Here is a 20,083-nt window from a genome sequence, read left to right as displayed (position 1 = left end):
AGCAATATATTCAAGCTTCAGGACTGCTGGGCATGCCCAGCAGAAGGGCAGATGGCTCTTTTTTTTTTGGTCCCCTGTGTAGCAAGCTGTTTTGGTGTTAGGCATGCATCTTTTATACACTGTATATTTTATACTCTCTTTCCCTTTTGGGCTTGAACAAAACATTTACATAAATTCTTTTCTATCCAAACAGATTGAAGCTTGAAATTGCCGGCTTGTTTAAAATAAGATAGACAAGATTCCAGATTTAGTGTGTGTATATATATATGTATATATATATATTTCATATATATATGTATATATACATATATATATGAAATTTTTATTATGAAAATATTTTTTTCTAGGCTATTTTTGTCTTTTGAAAAACCCAGTCTGATGGTGCTCAGGGATTGAATTTAACTGCCCCCACCCTACCCTTTCGTTTCCCAGTGTCTAAAAAGCATCATTTGTTTGTTTGTTTGTTTGTTTATTTTTCTGCAGAAGAAAGTGTAGCTGCAGAATGCAGTCTGGAGACTGTTTTTCCATGTTGCTGACATAGACACTGAGTGGAGAGAGAACTCACTTAACCAATTTTACATGACCCATTTCCCCCTCCTGCATCCCTAGGTGTCTGCAGTTTGAATAGATCTTCACAAGATTTTTAATAGATCATTTTGAGATAATCTGAAAGTCCATCAAGAGAAAAATTAAAGTAATATGTATTCAATAATATTTTGAGGTTTTTTTTCTCCTCATCTTAATTATATGCTATCTGTGGTGTTTATTCTGAAAGTAGTTATTATCCTGACATTTTTATCTGACACTAATTTTTGTAAGAAAGTACTATGACTTCACAAGTAAACAAGGACCTGAGAAACATAAGTACAGGAGTGATAAAAAAGGGAGTATGGTCATGTCCCACTGGATTTCTTGGCCATTTGTAAAGAGGCAAGAAGAAATTTAGTTGTAGATTTTCTTTTCATGTAGGTTTTTAAAAAGTATTCAGAACTATATAGATACAGACTCTGTAGTGAAAACAAACAAAAAATAATTTAGTGGTGTCTAACCCAGAAAGCCATTGATTACCCTCTTAAAAAAATATCCATCAAGCATTTTTTTTTTCCATTTTACCATTTAAATACAGCTTAGCAAAGAGAACGTGTCCTGATGCTGGGATGAATTGTCTCTTCACTAGCGAGGAGAGTCCCCACAATAGCATTAATCATGAGGGGTTCTAACCATGCAGCCACCTTTTTCGGTTGAATAAAAGGTCAATTTATTTTTTGCTGAATTTAAAATATACGTGTGTGCTCCTCCTTCCAAAATGATGCAATTTTCTTCTTCACAAAATTGTTTTAATAAATGACCATTTTGACCTTTCTTCTACCATATTATAGAAGTGTTTAAATATTTAAGTGCAAGGATATAGAAATAAAATGTCAATTTTAAACCACAAAAGTAAGGACATATTTTAAATAAACATTCTTTAATGCACAGATGCCTAATTTATGGAGCCTGTAGCCTGTGTCCAGGTATGTGGTAATCACAGTGAATGTTGTTTAATGAAAAATAAATTGGCCACATTGAATTGTTCAGTATAATCTTACTTGGATGTTTAGGTTGTTAATTTTTTTCCTTTGGTTTTCAACCATTACTAAAGAGGTAAGCATTCAGTGTGCCAACAAAAACAAAGAGAACATATTTTTAAATGTAATTTATGCTTACTTAACCAGTTAAACCTAACTTCTACACTTCTTGTCGATAGTATTCGCTTCCTCCACTGCCATTGATCAGACAGCCAAGGGAACAAGCACACTCACTCATTACATTGATTATTTATTAAGTGAGCATTTCTTTTCTGCTCACACATGAAGATGGATTTTCCAGTTATAAGGCTCAACAAAGAGCAGTGAAATTTGGGGGAATAAGACAGTTGGTTCTTGGGGTCATTGAGTTCAGTTAGACGCCAAATAAAATACCTTCCTCAAATATCCTCTCCAAACTCTGAGGTCACCTAATTCCTGTAGTTTGGAAAAAAGCTGGGTGGCTTTACTACCCAGCGCTTGAAGGTAATCAGCCCTTCTGATCTCAAACCATCTCAACACTTGATCTTACTGAAGAGCCAGACTGTGTCTTTGTGAAATCATGTTAGCATACTGTAGCTCAGAGATTTTCCACATCATTATTTAAATAGCTAATACTGTTTGAACAATCATAAGTGCCCAAACTGTGTTCTAGCCGAGATCCTGTCTGCCTCTCAGCCTAACACAGTCCTGTCTTCCTTTTTACTACTTTCTCTTCTTGGTGCGTCATTACGTGGCATTCTGTTAGTCTGTTTCTCCCCAGATCTCTCATCCCTATTTCATCCATGTGCTAGGAGCAGATAAATTGGTTGACTGATGAATGAACGAGCTGATTAATGGTTCCATTTGGTTAAAAATGAGTAAATTAATGGTATTCAGAAGGAAATTTTCATAGGTGTCATAGGTGTATAACGTAGTTGGCTATCTGTGGACATACTTAGTGATGAAGGTCCTTGTCGTTAGGTTTTATGGGCTCCCTTATCTCTATGCAATTACTCAACTGCCCTGACACAGCTAAAAGGCAACATTTGACAGTAGATAGGTGAAGGAACCTGACTGCCTTTCAATAGAACTTTATTTACAGACACAGGCAATGGTCCAGATTTGGTCTATGCACTATAGACACAGGTATATTGTTACCTATACTATCTTGAAGATATGACTTAGACATGACATACATACTCATCGGTATATTTTTCTTTTTTTTGATTTTTTGATTTTAATTTTTATTAATTACACTTTATATCATCGGTATATTTTTAAAAGGAAGATTTGAAAAGTTCACCAAAAAGAAGAAAAGAAGAAAGATCAGTCTGATTTCTGGTCTGAACTCATTGCCAATCAACCAGGTATTAATTCTCAGTAAAAACAGAAATAGGGAATGAACAATTTATTTTGAAATGCAAGGGTAAAAAAAAAACCTGAGAGCTCTTTCTTAAGATGATATTGTTCAATATGCAAGAAGGAATAGATATTTTTTCAGCCTTGCAAAATTACCCTTCTGGTGTTGGTTGCCAGGGACAAAGAGAGACCTTCTGCTCTGTGTTTGAAGAGCTGGCAAGAAATCCCAAACATAACAAAGGATGAGTCTGCAGTGGCCTGGAGAGATGGCTCAGCGATTTAAAGGGTATACGGCTCTTGTAGAAAACTTGAATTAGCACTGAATTCCATGTGGGAGAGCACATAACCGCTGAAGCTCAGCAGATCTGACAACCTTCTTCAGGGCACCATGGGCAGCGGCTTCACACATGCACATATCGACACACAGACACATGTAACTAAAAATAAAATGACTGCAGCACAGCCATGGCGTCATGGCCGTGTACTACTGTCTAATCTGTGTAAATGTACTAACTGGCCATCATCCCTAGAGGTATGTGACCTAAAGACCCCAGTGATGCCTGGAACCACAGGATACACAGAGACTGAGCTACACTGCACCTCCCCTCTAGTTTCTTACCGATATATACATGCACTAAAGCTTCAGTCATGAATCTGGCATAGTAAGAAAGCAGCAGCAAAGATTCCCGATGAGATACCATAATTTAAATAATGAACTACAATAGAAATTACTAAAAATGGGATTTCTCTGTATGTGTCTGGTGAATGGTATGTGAAGGTCAGAGGTCGATGTGAAGTGTCTTCCTTTACTGCTCTCCACTTTATGTTGCTGAGAAAAGATCTTTCACTGAACCTGGAGCTAACCAGTTGGGCAAGACCCATTAGCCAGCAAGCTCAAGGGACCTTCTTCTCTCTCCCTCCCTACTGCTAGGAATACAGCCCTGTAATCTATGTGCCACCATGCCCAGCTCCTTGTGTAGATTATGGTTTCAAACTCAGGTCGTTGTAAGGCAAGAGTGTGTTTGGTTTTAACTAGCTTCAAAACTCTTGGCTTTTTGTTTCTGGGATTGTCTGCTTAGCATGTTAAGACTGAAATTTAATCATGAAACTTTGGATAAGAGCTGACGGCATTTTAACCACCACTGTCACATCTGTCCTTTCTCTCACATCTCTCTCCTTCTTGTATGAGCTAGCAATTACCTTGAAGTATGCGGTAGAGCGGCTCTACATTTTCATCCTTCTTGCTCCACTTAAGTCCCTCTCTTGGCATTCCCATTTGTGATGTTGACATTAGTCTGACGTGTTTTCAGATGGCACTGAAGGCAGTAAATGGGACAGAGATCAAGACACGGGTCTGAGCATTAGGAAACCCTGTGTTTAAATAAATATCCTGTGCCTACAAGTGTGAGAACTGGGATACTTTAGTGTATTTTCCTAAGTTTGAACATCCTTTTTCATAACCTAAGGGTAATGATAGTATGTCCAGGAAGTGTCCTGAGCATGAGAATGTGACTATAAAGCTGTCTGGTCCCTTGTGAGTGGTCAGTCAACTCTGGGGGCTGTTGCTTTTGTTACAACTCTTGCTTTTAGAACTGTGAATGAGTCTGCTTCCCAGTAAGTGTGCGATCTGATATTAGGCTTTGAGATCTTGGTGGAAACTTCAGGGCCCCACTCTCTAATGGGAGGGTCTCCTAGAGTTTTTATTGTGTGAAGTGAGAAACAACACTAAGAAGAAAGCACACATGAGACTAGGGTAAATATAGAGCTATATTCCAGTATACTGGAAGGAATTGTACACTTATCCTCACTGCTTCCCTCTGATTCTTTAAAGTTGACATAGATTTTAGCTAATTCTCTTCAAAGAATTCCCTAACATACAAGGTTTTGTTTCTGTTCTTTTTGTTGTTGTTGTTGTTGCTTTTGTTTTGTTTTGTTTTTTGGTCTGTTTGTTAAGGCCAAATACAGATGGAAGCAAAATAAGGCCCACTCATTCTATTGCCCTAAGGCCATACTTTTATTATTTTCAAATTATGCTTCAGGCTTATCTCCTCCAGAAAACTTATCCTGTTCCAGTGGCTTTGGAGGAACACTGGTCTGCTGGCATTCTTCAGTCTTGAACTGATTTTGTGCCCAGTGACTTTTCTTTTTCCTCTTTTTTCTTTTTTTCTTTTTTAATTCAGTTGCTTCCTGTCAATCACCTGGCTTCTGTTGCTCTCAGGCCTGCTTTCTTTAAATTGTTTATACCACTCAAATGTGGCTTAGTCTGTCCTCTACACCAGAACTCCTGTTAAAATATGTTCATTTCTATGAGACTGCACATACTAGAAACTGTGTCTCTCCCTAATACCCAATGGAGCCATCTGTGTGTTCTTCGTGCTCAAATAGTTGTGAAATTAACGGCTGCCATAAATTTGCTTATTCTGCATGTATATCCTAATCATTCATGTTCCACATGTCACTTGGATTTTTGATAAACTATTAATAGTGAATATAAATTAATGATGAGATTGAATCTATCCCAGCAGTCATAGAAAATGACTTAAAGAGACAGAGGCCTATCCTTAGTCACAGAGTCAGTTAAGTGAGGACATGCACACATTTCATTTCCTTTTCCAGAGATCAGAAACGACTCATTCTACATAAGAGTGCTGCGTAAAGATGAAAAGGAAAAACAGAAAGAGACGAAAATAGGCATTGTTCTAAAAGCAAGAATAATCATTAATGTTTTGTGGGAGGTTCATAAAATGTGTGTCTTATTCTGAGTGAGGCTTTCTAGGTTGAGAAGCTTAGTAAATGAAAAACGTTCTACAAACAGTTGAGTTTGATACTGGGTATTTTAGCTCATCTTTATATTTTTTTCTTAACAAAAAGAAATCCTTTGGTTGTCTAACAGAAACGTTAGAAAGATGTTGCTTTGATGCTTTTTGAGACCTTTTCTTCCCAGAAAAGCTGCGCGCACTCATGGCAGAGGTGTGGCAGCAGGAGGGGTGGCATGCCTCTGAATGTCTCAGGTCTCCCTGGGGCTTTTTTTTTTTTTTTTGCTATTGCCAGTAGCTACAAATGGTCACCAACCCCCGGGGAAGTGAATGGAACAGCGTGTGAGCCAAAGCCTCTTTTGTACTCACTGCCAATGGCTAGGTGTGATTGAATATTTTGAAAGGAGCCCGATACGTAAAAATGGGCATTTAGCTAGTGGCTTTTAGAAATGATCCCTTTCCCTCATTTTCTTTTCAAAAATATTTGATTTCATGGCTTTGGACACTGCCTACCTCTTATTATCTAAGCTATTCATCCATCCTATAATAGACACATGGTAAGTAGTACCAGGTGGATGACAAGGGGCTTAGCATGTTTTTCCTCCTCTAACTACTATAGATTCCTGTGTTTTGTCCTTGTTCTGTTACCAGGAGTCCCTGCTTCATCTGACTTTCCAGGCCGCAGGCATTACAGTTCACAGCACAGAGGCCCCTTGGTTTCGGGGTCCAGTTACAAGCATGAAGAATGCCAGAATTGTTTGCAAGAATGACTGCTGGCCCCTTGAATGTTACTGAGTTCTCGGGGTAAAAGATATGCAGGATTTGAAATGCTTTAATTCTAAGGACTCTCTTTACAGTTGGTATTGGAAGAACATCCCATAAAGCTGTGCATTGTCATATTGTTTCAGCAGAAAACACACAAGTAGCCAGAGTAGTATTTGCTGATCATTAAGTCAGATGCCTCTAAATTAAGGAAGTATGATCATTAGATTCAGTGGACTCTTGATAAAGGAGGGGCTTTTAGAACAATTTCAGCTCAGGCATTTCTGGGCCCCATTCCTGAAGTGTCTGGTGTCTTACCTTCCACCTCCTGGGGGTGACCAAAGGCAGTAACAATAGTCTGTACATTTTGGGAGTCTCTTCAACAGCCCTACCCAACAACTCAAAGCAGAGTTTCACATGTCTGTTATTGGGGTTCTGTTAGTTGATCTTTGACTCTTGGAGAGCTATAAGGCAAGATGAGAAAAGTTCATTACAATTATATTTGTGTATTTATGGACATGCCATACCAGACAGAGAAAAGCCTGGGAGGCTTCAACCCTACATAAAGAACTATAGTCAGTTCAGAAAGCTGAGAACAGCATGTCAACTGGTTGTACTGTGCCCTGGAAACATACATACAAGTAAAAGTGTGCAGACTGAAGAGCTTATATTTAGTAACACATATTACATACTTACAAGCATGGAATAACAATTAGTGTATAAAGAATTCACACGCTTGAAGGAAAATGGGGAGGGATATTTGTGAGGGTTTGGAGGAAGGAAAGAGAATGGATAAATGTAATTATATTATAATCTCAAAAATTAAAAAAAAACTTTAAAATGATTAGTGTTTTCTCAATGTAGCTCAGTTGTGCAGTGAAAGGTCCAGAATAGATGGTATCTACATGTACATTTATCTCTTTACCTCTCTTTCTCTTTCTTCTCTCTGTATTTTAAATTTGCCACTGAGCTCTAGTGGCACATAGGAAGGATCTGGTGTAAAATATCCACATCACATGTGTTTTCAGACCATTCCACACATATGCAGATAACATGGACAAACAATTGATGTGTTCCTTCCTTGGAAGACCATCTCACCCATTCCCAGCTTTCCTCAGTTGCCTACAGTTCTTTAGAGTTTCTTGGACCCTCCTCACCAATGGCTTGAAAGGAAGTTTCTTATACATGGTATTGGGGTTTGTAAATAGGCTATGGCTCTTGAGGGAAATGTATCACATGTGATGCTAGATAAAGATGAAATATGATTCTTTATGCCTTTTCAAACGTATTTTATCTTGTGTATCCCTCTTTCTTCCATCTCCTTCTGTACTGTTCCTCCTCTTTCCCCCAATTAAAGACTTACCCTGTTCTTTCCATCTTCACCTGTATCTTGCATTTCCCCTCTCTAGAGATCTTTTTCAAAACCTCCCTGATCTTTTTTTTTTCTTTTTTGCTTTCCTAGCCTCTATAATTACTCACATCTTGTTATGCTAGATTCATGAGACCCCAAAAGACCACCACCAGGAGTCAAGTCCAAAACACCTGAGGATCTTTTTATTACAAGTTAGCTTGGGCTCACACACCCTCACCATCGAGGTTAAGAGCAGAGAGCCTCTGTGCTCAGATTAAGTGGTTGATTTAAAGAGTCCAGGTTCCTCCCAGCATGCCCAAAGAAAGGGGATTCTTGCCTGGCAAGCATATATTGGTTGAAATACAAAAGGGGATATTGCATTTTGAATTGATTTGCTATAGGAAGGATCCCAAACCATTAATGGTCTGGTTTCTCTTGTTTGGCTGTTCTAGGGGAGAGGGGCCGGTTTCCTAGCAACTGTATCTCTAGTGGGCAGGAAAGAATTCAGTATGGCTAGTTCTTCCCCTGCAGGTGGCTGTACATGTCTCCACCTGCCTGGCCTTTTCAGGCTTGTGCTTTAAACTTTAAACTAATACCCCAATACCAATTTTGAATTATTTGGTCTCTCAATCTGAGCATTTGGAACTCAAATGGCAGATGAGAGAGAACATGCGATATTTATCTTTCTGGGTCTGGTTACATCACTCAAAACACTGTTTTCCAGGTCCACCCATTTACCTGAAACTTTTGTGATTTCATTTTTAATATTTATTTACAGCTGAACAGTATTCCATTTTATATATGTACCATACATGTACAGCTGTATAGTATTCGATTTTATATATGAACCATATTTTGGTTATTCATCCATCAGTTAAAGGACATTTCGGCTGTTTCCTTTTCCTTGTAATCATGAATACAGTGGCAATGAACATGGGATCCTATATATTTTGAGATCCTATATTTTGGAAGCTGTGACCAAAGTTTCTCTTTACTCAGTCATGGTCTATGGAATGTTATGAACTTAGGAATGGTTTCCAAGTGGACTAATGACATCACAGTTGAAGTTATGTCATGAGGAACTGTTGCCCATAGATAGTTCCCATATTAAAAGGAAGAGGAAGAAGAGTCCCAAGTCTTGAAATCTACTAGGTTTTGTTTCTAGGATATCATACTGAATCTGCCTTTCTTGAACCTGTATTTATACCAGGGGATTTAGATGAAAACAGGAAATTTAAACACATAGGAAACTTATGAAAAGAATTTATGAAAGAGAACAGGAGTTCTAGATGACATGTTAGCTAATGCTGTAACATTTGACTTATCAAGGCTACTGACTACTGTGGATGGGGAATGTATTGGCTACCAGCTACTGTATACTGAAATACTGTATACTGGAACCATGGATATACATATGGAGATGCTGTTCAAGGATAAAATGCTCACCAGATAGTTCCTTGCGTTAAATATTAATGCTGTTATTAAAAGTGGTGAATGGTACAATATTAGTATTTTTGGTACATTAAAGTTACAGTTTTTAGATTTAACATTTGGTTAATTCTGATTTATTTTTTAATTTCCTTTTGAGGTGGAGTCTCAAGTAGCCCAGACTGGCCTTGAACTCACTTTATAGGCAACAACACCTTTGGATTTCTGGTCCTCTTTATCTAAGTGCTGGGATTATGTGTATATGCGGATGCACACACACCTATTTCATGTTAGTGCTTAAACCCAGGGCTTGTTGAGTGCTAAACGAGCATTTTACCCACTTAGCTATATCTCCAAGTCCTATTTTGCTTTTGCTTTAATATTTGGCTTCTAGTATCAACTTATAAGTGAGTACATACTATGTTTGTCTTTCTGGGTCTGGGTTACCTCACTCAGGATGATTTTTTTCCAGTTCCATATATTTGCCTGTGAGTTCCATGATGTCATAAAAAAAAAGGCTGAGTAATAACTCTTTGTGTAAATTATCACATTTTAAAATTCTTTTCTCATATAGTATTACCAACCACAATTTTCCCTCCCCTGCCCTCCCCAGTTTCTTCCTCCATCTGCCCCTTCCCTCATGTTCACATCCCCTCAGAAAAGAACAAGCCTCTTGAGGAAATTCAACCAAACACTGCATAACAAGCTACAATAAGACCAGGCACATACCATTCACATCAAGGATGGACAAGGCAGCCCAGGAAGAAGAGGAGTCCCACAAGCAGGCAAAAGAATCAGGGACAACCCTTTCTCCCGCTGCTAAGAGTCCCACAAAAGCACCAAGCTTCCCAGACATGACATATATGCAGAGGACCTAGGTCAGACTCTTACAGGCTCCCTGATCTCTGTGCATCCCTGTGAGTATCAGTCAGTTGATTTTGTAGACCCTGTCATCACGGTGATTCCCTGACCCCTCTGTTTCCTCTGAGCCTTCCTTCCCCACCTCTGCAGGATTCCCTGAGCTCTGCCTAATGTTTGGCTGTGTACCACATTTTCTTTGTCCATTCTTCTTTTGAGGGACATCTAGGTTGATCCCAGTTTTTGGGCTATTATGAATAAAATAGCAATGAACATGGTTGATCAAGTGTCCTTCAGGCAGGATGGCATGTCCTTTGGATATATGTCCAGGAGTGGTATAGCTGGGTCTTGAGTTAGATTAATTCCTATTTTCTGAGAAACTACCATAATGATTTCCAAAGAGGCTGTACAAATTTGGAATGTTCTTCTTGCTCCGCATCCTCACCAGCATGAGCTGTCACTTGTGTTTTTGATCTTAGCGGTTCTGACAGTTGTAAGATGGTATCTCAAAGTCATCTTGATTTGCATTTCCCTGATGGCTAAGGATGTTGAACATTATCGTTAAGTGTTTCTGAGCCATTTGAGATTCCTCTGTTGTGAATTCTCCATTTAGATATATACCCCAATTTTTAATTGGATTATTTGATTTGTTCATGTCTAGTGTCTTGAGTTTTCTTTTAATATATATTTTGGATATTATTTCTCTGTCAGATGTGGAGTTGGCAAAAAAAAAAAAAAGTTTCTCATTCTGTAGGCTGTCATTTTGTCCTGTTTATGGTGTCCTTTATTTTACAGAATCTTTTCAATTTCTTAAGGTTGCATTTATTAATTGTTAATGTCAGTGCCTACATTATTGGTGTTTTGTTCAGGAAACTATCTCTTGTTCCAATGCATTCAAGGTTATTTCTCACTTTCTGTTCTACTAGATTTAGTGTATCTGGTCTTATTTATTTATTTATTTATTTATTTATTTATTTATTTATTTATTTATAAATATTTATTTATTAATATGGTATTCTGCCTGCATGTGTAACAGCAGGCCATAAGAGGACACCAGATCTCATTATAGATGGTTGTGAGCCATCATGTGATTGCTGGAAATTGAATTCTGGACTTTAGGAAGAACAGCCAGTGCTCTTAACCCCTGAGCCATCTCTCCAGCCCATATCTGGTTTTATGTAGAGGTCTTTGATCCACTTAGACTTGAGTTTTGTGCAGGATTTTAGATATAAAAAGTCAATGAAATGATTCTTAATGAAAATCTGCTATACATGTAGACCAGAGCCTAGCATAATCATCAACAGAGAGGCTTTCTTCCAGCAACTGATATGAGCAGATCCAGAGACAGACATTAAGCGGATCTTGGAGAATCCCAAGTAAGAGGAGGAGGAAAGATTGCAGAAGCCTGAGGAGGTCAAGGACACCACAACAACATGGCCTACAGAGTCAAATAACCAAGACAGATGGGGCCTAATAGAGACAAGTGATGATCATGGACTTGTATGGGTCTGACAGAGGTTCTGTGAATATATGTTATAGTTCTGTAGCTTTGTGTCCTTGAGGGACTACTAACAGTGGGAATGGGGGCTGCCTGTGACTCTCCTGCCTTATATTTGGAAACTTTTTCCTTCTACTGGGTTGCCTCATCCACTCTAGATTTGTATGAATGTGCCTAGTGTTATGCTAACTTGTTATGCCACATTTGGTTGATATCCCTGAGAGTCCTGTTCCTTTCTGAAGGGAAATGGAAGAAGAGAAAGGGAGATGGAGAAGAGGGAAGGGAGCAAAGGAGGGAGGGGACACTGTGGTCTGAACATTATATATGAGAGAAGAATAAATAAGTAATAAATAAATAAATAAATAAATAAATAAATAAATAAATAAGTGGAATCTGGATAGTTTAAAGTGGTATGTGATTTACATTCCATTTCCATTGGATCATGTTCCTCTATACTAAGTCTTTATTATTTTTTATGTGGAAGATGTCATTGCATACTAGAAACCTCATAGATACCATTCTGGATGCAGACACTGAGGGAATATGGTGAGCATGTGAAGGATGAGATACTCTGAAACCACTGTAAGAATTGATCCCACATGACTCAGAGTGGTGTCTCTTCTGGAAGCTGTTAGGTATGCACACACACACACATACACACAGAGAGAGAGAGAGAGAGAGAGAGAGAGAGAGAGAGAGAGACAGACAGACAGACAGATAGACATCCACATTTTCATCCCAAGGAGCCAAGCCAAAATGCTTAAAAGTAGTTCAGAAGTGATATGGTAGGCTACCAAGTTAACAGTGAAGAAAAGGATAGAAAACAATTTCTAAGAACCCAATCCTTTCATTCTTGGTATGGTTGACATGTGGGTCAGAAAATTCTCGGTTGTGGTAGATATCCAGCGTTTCATGAGTTATTCAGCATTGTCCCCAAAGTCTACATATCAGTGAGAGACACCACTTTATAACCTATCAAGTGACCAAGGGTAAGAGAATATGGAAATTGCATGCCAATACATTTGATGACCAAGATGAAATGTAAAAAGTTCAACAAAAGACCAGACATCAAAATTAATCAAAGGAAACAGAAACTTCGAATCCTCTTCTTTCAATAACAGAAACTGGATACAAGTACTTTCAGGTCATGTGTGTATGAAATGTGAGTTGTGTACATAGACTTGAATCTTATTCCTGAGTTACTTCACGCTAGACCTGCAAGTATTACAGTCTGAAAACAAATCCTAAAGATGAGTCTCTCCCAAGCATTTCATGCCACCTACATGCCGATGCAACTGCTGTGATTCATGTACTGATAACTCATCCATGACATATGTTTAAAGAAAAAAAAATACACATTCTATGAAACACGTGTATATATCCTATCAAAATATATTTGTAATATATTTATAGTGCTGTAATGTTTCACATTGTATTAAAATACTATGTTTATAATGTATTATATGATAAATGTGGGTTCCTTGGTTGTTAAAGCACCAAGGAATAGTAATAGATAATAAAATTTGCTGTCAAAATGAAAACCTTTGTTTGAGAATACAGAATATAGTCTTACAACCATAATCACAATATTAATTTTGACCACATTAGGAAAACTCAAAATTGCTAGCATAAATAAATAAATAAACAAACAAACAAATAAATAAATAAATAGCTAAGTTCCGTTGATGGAATACCATACATTCAGGCTTTTACTGTAATTTGTTCCACAGGCTGAAGTCAGCATTGTCAAAACACTGCAGGCAACATTAAAGATTCTAAAGCTTCAGTGTCATTATCTCTCCCACAGTGTTAAATGGGATGCAAACACAGGAAAATACTACTCACTTATTGTGTTTATTCTTTTGGATGAGAAAGGAACAGGTCTACTTGGAAAACAATTACACTGACTGTTGCGGTTTAAATTTTGTTTAGGACTATAAACTGGAATAAAGTGGTCACCAGTAAGTCCAGACAGAGAGCTGATGTGTATACTATGCACCGCAAATATTTTTTTGTATAGTGAAAGACTAGAAGGAGGTGTATGCTAGTGAGCTACTCCTGAGTGAAGCATGTATTTTATGTTCATTAATAACTATTAACCCCAAATAACAGTTGCCAGTGAGTCACAGGATATGTATGCATGTGTGTGTATATATATATATATATATATATATATATATATATATATATATATACTCACATATATATACACACTATATATATATTTATATAAATATATAATATAATAAATATATGTTTATCCTATAAAATAAGATAAACATACTAAAATATGTATACCTAAAGAAGATAAACAAGAAAGAGGACCAGGGGTAAGATGATCAATCCTCACCTAGAAAGACAAATGGGATGGACATTGGAAATAGGAGACAAGAAGTAACAGGACAGTAACCTACCACAGAAGGCACCTGAAAGATAGACCTAGCAGTGTATCAAAGCAGATGCTAAGACCCATAACCAAACCTTCGGCAGAGTGCAAGGAATCATATGAAGGAAGGAGGAGTTAGTATGACCTAGAGGGGACAGGAGCCCCACAAGGTCCAAATATATCTGGGCACGGGGTCTTCTCGAGACTGTTTTTCCAACCAAGGACCATGCATGGATATAACCTATAACCCGTGCTCAGACATAGCCCATGGTAGCTCAGTATCCAAGTGGGTTCCCTAGAAAGGGGGACAGGAATTGTTTCTGACATGAACTCAATGTCTGGCTCATTGAGCTTCCTCCTCCACCCCTGAAGGAGGAGCAGCCTTGCTAGGCCACAGATAAGGACATTGCAACTATCCTGAAGATACCTGATAAGCTAGGGCCAGATGGAAGGAGAGAGGACATCCCCTCTCAGTGGACTCTGAAGGGCGCAGGGAGGAGATGAGGGAGGGAGGGGAAGATTGGGAGGGAAAGAGGGAGAGGGCTACAGCTGGTATACAAGTGAATGTATAAAATTATTTAAAAATAAAAAAATATTTAAAAAATATAAAATAAATATTTATAATATAAATAAATATATAACTACAAATATAAATATACTATATATAAATACTATAACACTATATACAAATACACTATATATGTATATATATGTGTATATATATACATACATATATATATATATACATACATATGTATATAGTGTGTGTGTGTGTGTTACACATTTTTGTAATCACACAGACTTTGTGTTTTCTCTCTGTCCAGATTGTGGCATAGTCTGATAGCTTTCAAAGTGCAAGCCAAATTGTCAAAGGCTGTCAGACTGTAATGCAAAGTTCGATCTGGAGCCAGAGAGTGTGGCCTCAGGTTTCTGGCCTGTCTTTTATATTTCAGAAGCACGAATTGTTAAACAATCTGGGGAAATTGAAAGCAGCAAATGTGCAATAAAATATCCTGGGTAGTTCAAGGCTACATAACAAAGGAGGCCAATAAGCTCCGCTGCACTCTGGCATTCCAGGGTGGGTCACCTGAAGAAACTCCTGTCACCAGAGATGTAAAGAAAAGCAGATGAAATTTCGCAAATAAACTTCAGGAAGTGCATTTAACGTCATTTTCCCCCCCTGTATTTCAGCTAGAGCTCAATGCTTTCCTAAAATACACTGATGTAAAAAAATAAATGAGACAAGAATGATCTTTGTGTTCCTTCTCTTTCCCTCCTCCCAGGCCTTTCATCATGGCCTTTTAATAACCTCCAACTTGGAGAGCACTTCAATTAAGGGCTTCATTGTGAGAGGTCATAACGTCAACCGAAGACCTCCCTGTGATAAGCATGCTTTGTTTATGACTCTCTAACAGCCCTATGCTGTATCCTGTTGGGATAGTCATTGTTTTTTTTCTGAATATGCCAGAAAACTCCCAGGAGGTCAAGATGGCTGTACTGTCGAGGACCGAGGACCTGTCTTTGTGCTTTTGGGACATTCTGGGACATTCTGGGCAGCCACTGAACAACTTCACCCCACCTTGGAGGGAAACCTCACGATCTCTCTTTCCTGAAGACTTTCTTTTCCCCTCAAGAACTCTTTTCTGATCAGCACACGGGACCTACTAAGCTTATTGTCTTAAAATATCATATTTACTTAGATCAAATGAAAAGCCTCTATATTGAAAATGAGACAGATAACAGTTTCTTAAAAAATAATTTCTATCTTTTCATGCCAAGAACACTATATGTATTTTCCTCACATCAGGAAGTAGGGATGATTTTGCCACTTTACATTTTATCTAAGAAAGCATTCCTGGTGGTTTTTGCCTCATAAGAAAGGTAAAAAGGGTAAACTCTTCAGGGTCAGAATTAATTTACACTGATATCATGCTGTGGAATTCTTTTCATCTTCTACCTCTTAAACAAATAAATGCAAGGCAGGTGTCTGCCCACAGGGTGAAGGGGTGGAGCCATAGTGCCCGGAGCTTAAAGTTAAAAAGGCACTCTGAAGAAGCCAGCCTAGAAAGGCTGAGCCTGAATGCTTCAGGGCATTCTCACATGGGGAGACAACCCAGGATGGGCTCTGCAGTTCAATCTGGGTGAAGAGGTAGTTGAATTATGGACTCTTAGAAGATATGCCTAAAATCAAAGAGTCGCACCAAACTTTTTCTCAGGCTCCTATACCAAGTTCCACCAAATCAAGTCACTTAATTCAATAGAAATATAGTTTTGACAGTTCTGGAAGTCAAAATCAAGGTATGGACAAGGTTGATTTCTTTGGGGGCCGGTGAAGGAGAAATGATCATATCTTTTCTCTGGTACCTAGTGTATAGCAGCAGTTGTGATAGTCTTGGGCTTAGGCACAGCACTCCCGTCTCTCTCTCTGTCTTTACATGGTGTCTGCCCTGTGTTGTCTTCTTTCCTAAGTCTTACAAAGAAATATGTCGTCGTACTTAGGGACCTCCATAATCCAGTAACATCAATACATACCTCAACGAAGACCCTACTTCACACAGTATCACATCTTAAGGTTTTGAGTAGACACAGGTTTCACTGGACTAGTATTCATTCTACTGCAACATGACAGGAAGTAACTGATGTTTCAGAATTAGAAATACATTCGTGAGAATGGAATTCTTGGTAGAGAAATATTTTTCTCTGTGTGTTGGGAGAAAGTGTCCCTGCACGTGGAAGGTGAGGAGAGAATGCACATAAGATATGGCCTCACTCAGGATGTCAGGCTCCAGCTGGGATGAGAAGGGTTGATGAAGGATTGGTCTCATAGGATAGAACATTCACATAGTTCAGGTTCTCAAGGAACCTAAGCTCTTTCTGCCAGCATAGAAAGTTTTAGTATTTGGTACCTGGCTGGAAAAGTGGTGGAGGGTCCCCAGATACAACCCTAAAGATACTGAAAGATTACTATATAGTATGATAACAAAATGTAAATGTGAGTGTGTATTACCTAGCCCTGACCTGTAGTGGCCTGGGTACAAGGCCACTGCAACAACAATGAGCACACTCAGCTTCCTTATCAGCTTCCATATCAACGTCTTGGGGGAAATGGCTGGATGGCAGCACTCAAAGTATAATGGAGACTTTAATTTTGTTCAGACCCTCAGTCTATGGGGTGGATCTACTTACGTTTGGGAAAACCATGTGCCCCAAATATACCCCAATCCCCAAACCCTCTCAATAAATACAAATAGGAGTGTACTTTACTAATCTCTTAGACGTGGCTAAAGTCAATTGAGTTGACAAGGTCAGTCATGGATGGGGAAAATAAATATCAGAGAAGCAACTCTGAACTGAGAGTCTAACAAATAGGAAGAAAAGAATCAAAAGCACCTATCAAGGCAGGGAAGCTAACTTTGTGTGTGATTCTGAACTTACCCTGAATTTTGACAATTGAATATGGTCTGAAATAGGAGTTATTTTGCTTAGTGAATGCTTGGAGCAGAGATGCCCTGCCCATTGCTTTTAATTGCGGAAGTGGTAGAGGAGGAAGAAGAGAAGAATGGAGAGAAAGAAGAGAAGAAAGAAAAAGAATAAAGGAGATGAGGAAGAGGAGGAGGAAGAGGAAGAGAAGAGCAAGAAGGAGGTCACATCTATGACAAGAAAGAAAATGGAAGGATGACTGAAGAAACCTTGAAATATCTACACGGCTTCTGTATAATAAGTATTTTAGACTTCTGGAACAGAAATTGCCTGACTTCATATAAAGAAACCACCTGTCTAATCAAGTTATTTAAAATTTAAGTTATGTTCTTTCTAGCCAGTAAAGAATCTAGTATGTATTTTGTCATGAAGCCCAACACTGGAGACCCAGAAATTATGAAATTAAAATATTTTTATGAAAGTGAATAATCTAGGCTCCTTCCAACAACCAAAGAAGATGGATAAGTAGAGAGGGCAGGGTTGATTACCCCAACATGAGAGAGCTGGGAGCTATTCACTGAGCTGGCGAGCTGGAGGAGACAATCATAAGCATGTCAAGACCTTTTTTTATAATGTCAGTTTGGAAGCCTGAGTCCTCATACTATTCTTCAAGGTAGTAATAACTCCAGCTTTATATCTGTACTTCTCTGTGGACATGTTTACGTTTTTCAGTTCCGGTTTTTCAGACTCCTCTGGGTCTCCTCATGCATTCACACTGTAATCCTGTTACTGGGATTGTGCTCAGGCATGTACAGGGCATCATTTCAGCCACACCAACTAAATGCAGCATGCAATGCAGCCACATCAGAAAAGTCTAGAAGAAGTCTAGAAAAGTCATTCCAAATCTGCCACAAAGACATTGTTCTCAAACCATCCCATGTTGTTTGATTAACAGTAGGGTTGACCCTTTGAACATATCAGCAATGCTTCATTCTTTGATTTAACAGAGCCTATCCTGTAAGAAAGAAGTCATTAGTAGTATAACCATGGTGATGCAAAAGTTGGGTATGCAGAAGTGTGTTAGTCAGTTGTTTCTGTGACACATAATCTTGGAGTAGAGACTTAAATTTGTTTTAGTTTGTGGTTGTAGATGTTTTGGTCCATCATAGTGGGAAGGGCATAGTGGAATAGAGTAACTCACATCAGGGTAGCCATAGAGCAGAGACAATACCTGAACTTGCAAGATTCTCTGTTCTTTTACTTTGATTTTGTTCAGACCCTCAGTCTATCAGGTGGTTCCATACACATTTAGAAGACCACATGCCGAAATTACTCTTCCCAGGGAATGCCCTCATAAATACAAATAGAAGTATAATTTACTGATCTCTTAGGTGCCTCTAAAGCCAATCAAGTTGACAAGGTTAGTCATGAATTAAGAAAATGAAATCATAGAAGCAACTCAGAGCTGAGAGACTAACTAGTATGAAGGAAAGAATAAAAAAATTAATATCATCAAACATTCTAAAGAGAGAGTTGTGGTCAAGAGAACACTGAAGTGAAGAGTTTTACTAGCTATAGGAGGCCTACAGGGTCACACAATTAGGTTACCTGTCTTTACATTTAGAAAACCAGGACAACAATAACTTCCCTGGCTACCACACAGCATTGTACTAAGGAACAATATTAAACAAGAATACTTTGTATTTGAAATTGTACAGTACTGTGAGCTATCATTCTCCTAAATGCTTATAATAGTGATAGTTTTAAGAATTACTTTAAAAATATTCATCTCTGCAGGAGCCCACAGAGATATTTATAATAAAAATTCAAAGGATTTATGTTATAGTCATAGTATAACACGAAGAACATCAGGAATCATTTCAGTGGTAAAATCATTCATGTGGTAAATATCGCACAAATAAAATTTACTTAGCTGATTATTTATTATTTTGCTTGTGATAGATGCTTGACTAAAGGTTAAGTAAAATACAGATCTGAAAAGCTTTTTGTGGTGGGGCTCAGAGTTCAGAAATAAAAAACTGCTGGGCCTGATGGGCATTTCTTCTCTATCATTTTTATTACCAGAAGTTCCTTGGCAAAAGTAGCTTCTACGAAGACATCCCTATTTTAAAGAATAAATTTATTTATTTTATTCTTTGACAGTTTCATAGATGCATACTTTATCATGTAGCACATGATCTACAAGTCCAAGTGGATCAAAGGCCTCAACATAAAATCGGATACACTAAATGATAGTGAAAGAGTAATTGGGGAACAGCTGTGAACACAGTGGCATAGGACACAACTTCCTGAACAAAGCACCAATAGCACAGACTAAGATCAACAGTTAGTTAATAAATGAGACCTCATGAAACAGAAAAGCTTCTATAAGGCAAAGGACACTATCAATAAGAGAAAAAAAAAGGCAGCCAATAGAATGGAAAAAGATTTTCATTAATTTGACATCCAATAGAGGACCAATTTCCAAAATAGATAATGAACTCAAGAAACTAAATATCAACAAACTAAATAATCCAATTAAAAATGGGGTACAGATCTAAATTCTCAAAGAGACAATTCTCAATAGAGGAATCTCAAGTGGCAGAGAATAATTTAAAGAAATGTTCAACATCTGTAGCCATCAACAAAATGGAAATCAAAACTACTTTGAGAGTCTATCATACACCTATTAAAATGGCTAAGATCAATAGCACAAAT

Source organism: Psammomys obesus, unplaced genomic scaffold (genome assembly GCF_907164565.1).
Source record: "Psammomys obesus unplaced genomic scaffold, mPsaObe1.curated_primary_1811, whole genome shotgun sequence".
In the NCBI taxonomy this organism is placed as follows: domain Eukaryota; kingdom Metazoa; phylum Chordata; class Mammalia; order Rodentia; family Muridae; genus Psammomys; species Psammomys obesus.
This window is presented reverse-complemented; position numbering follows the sequence as displayed.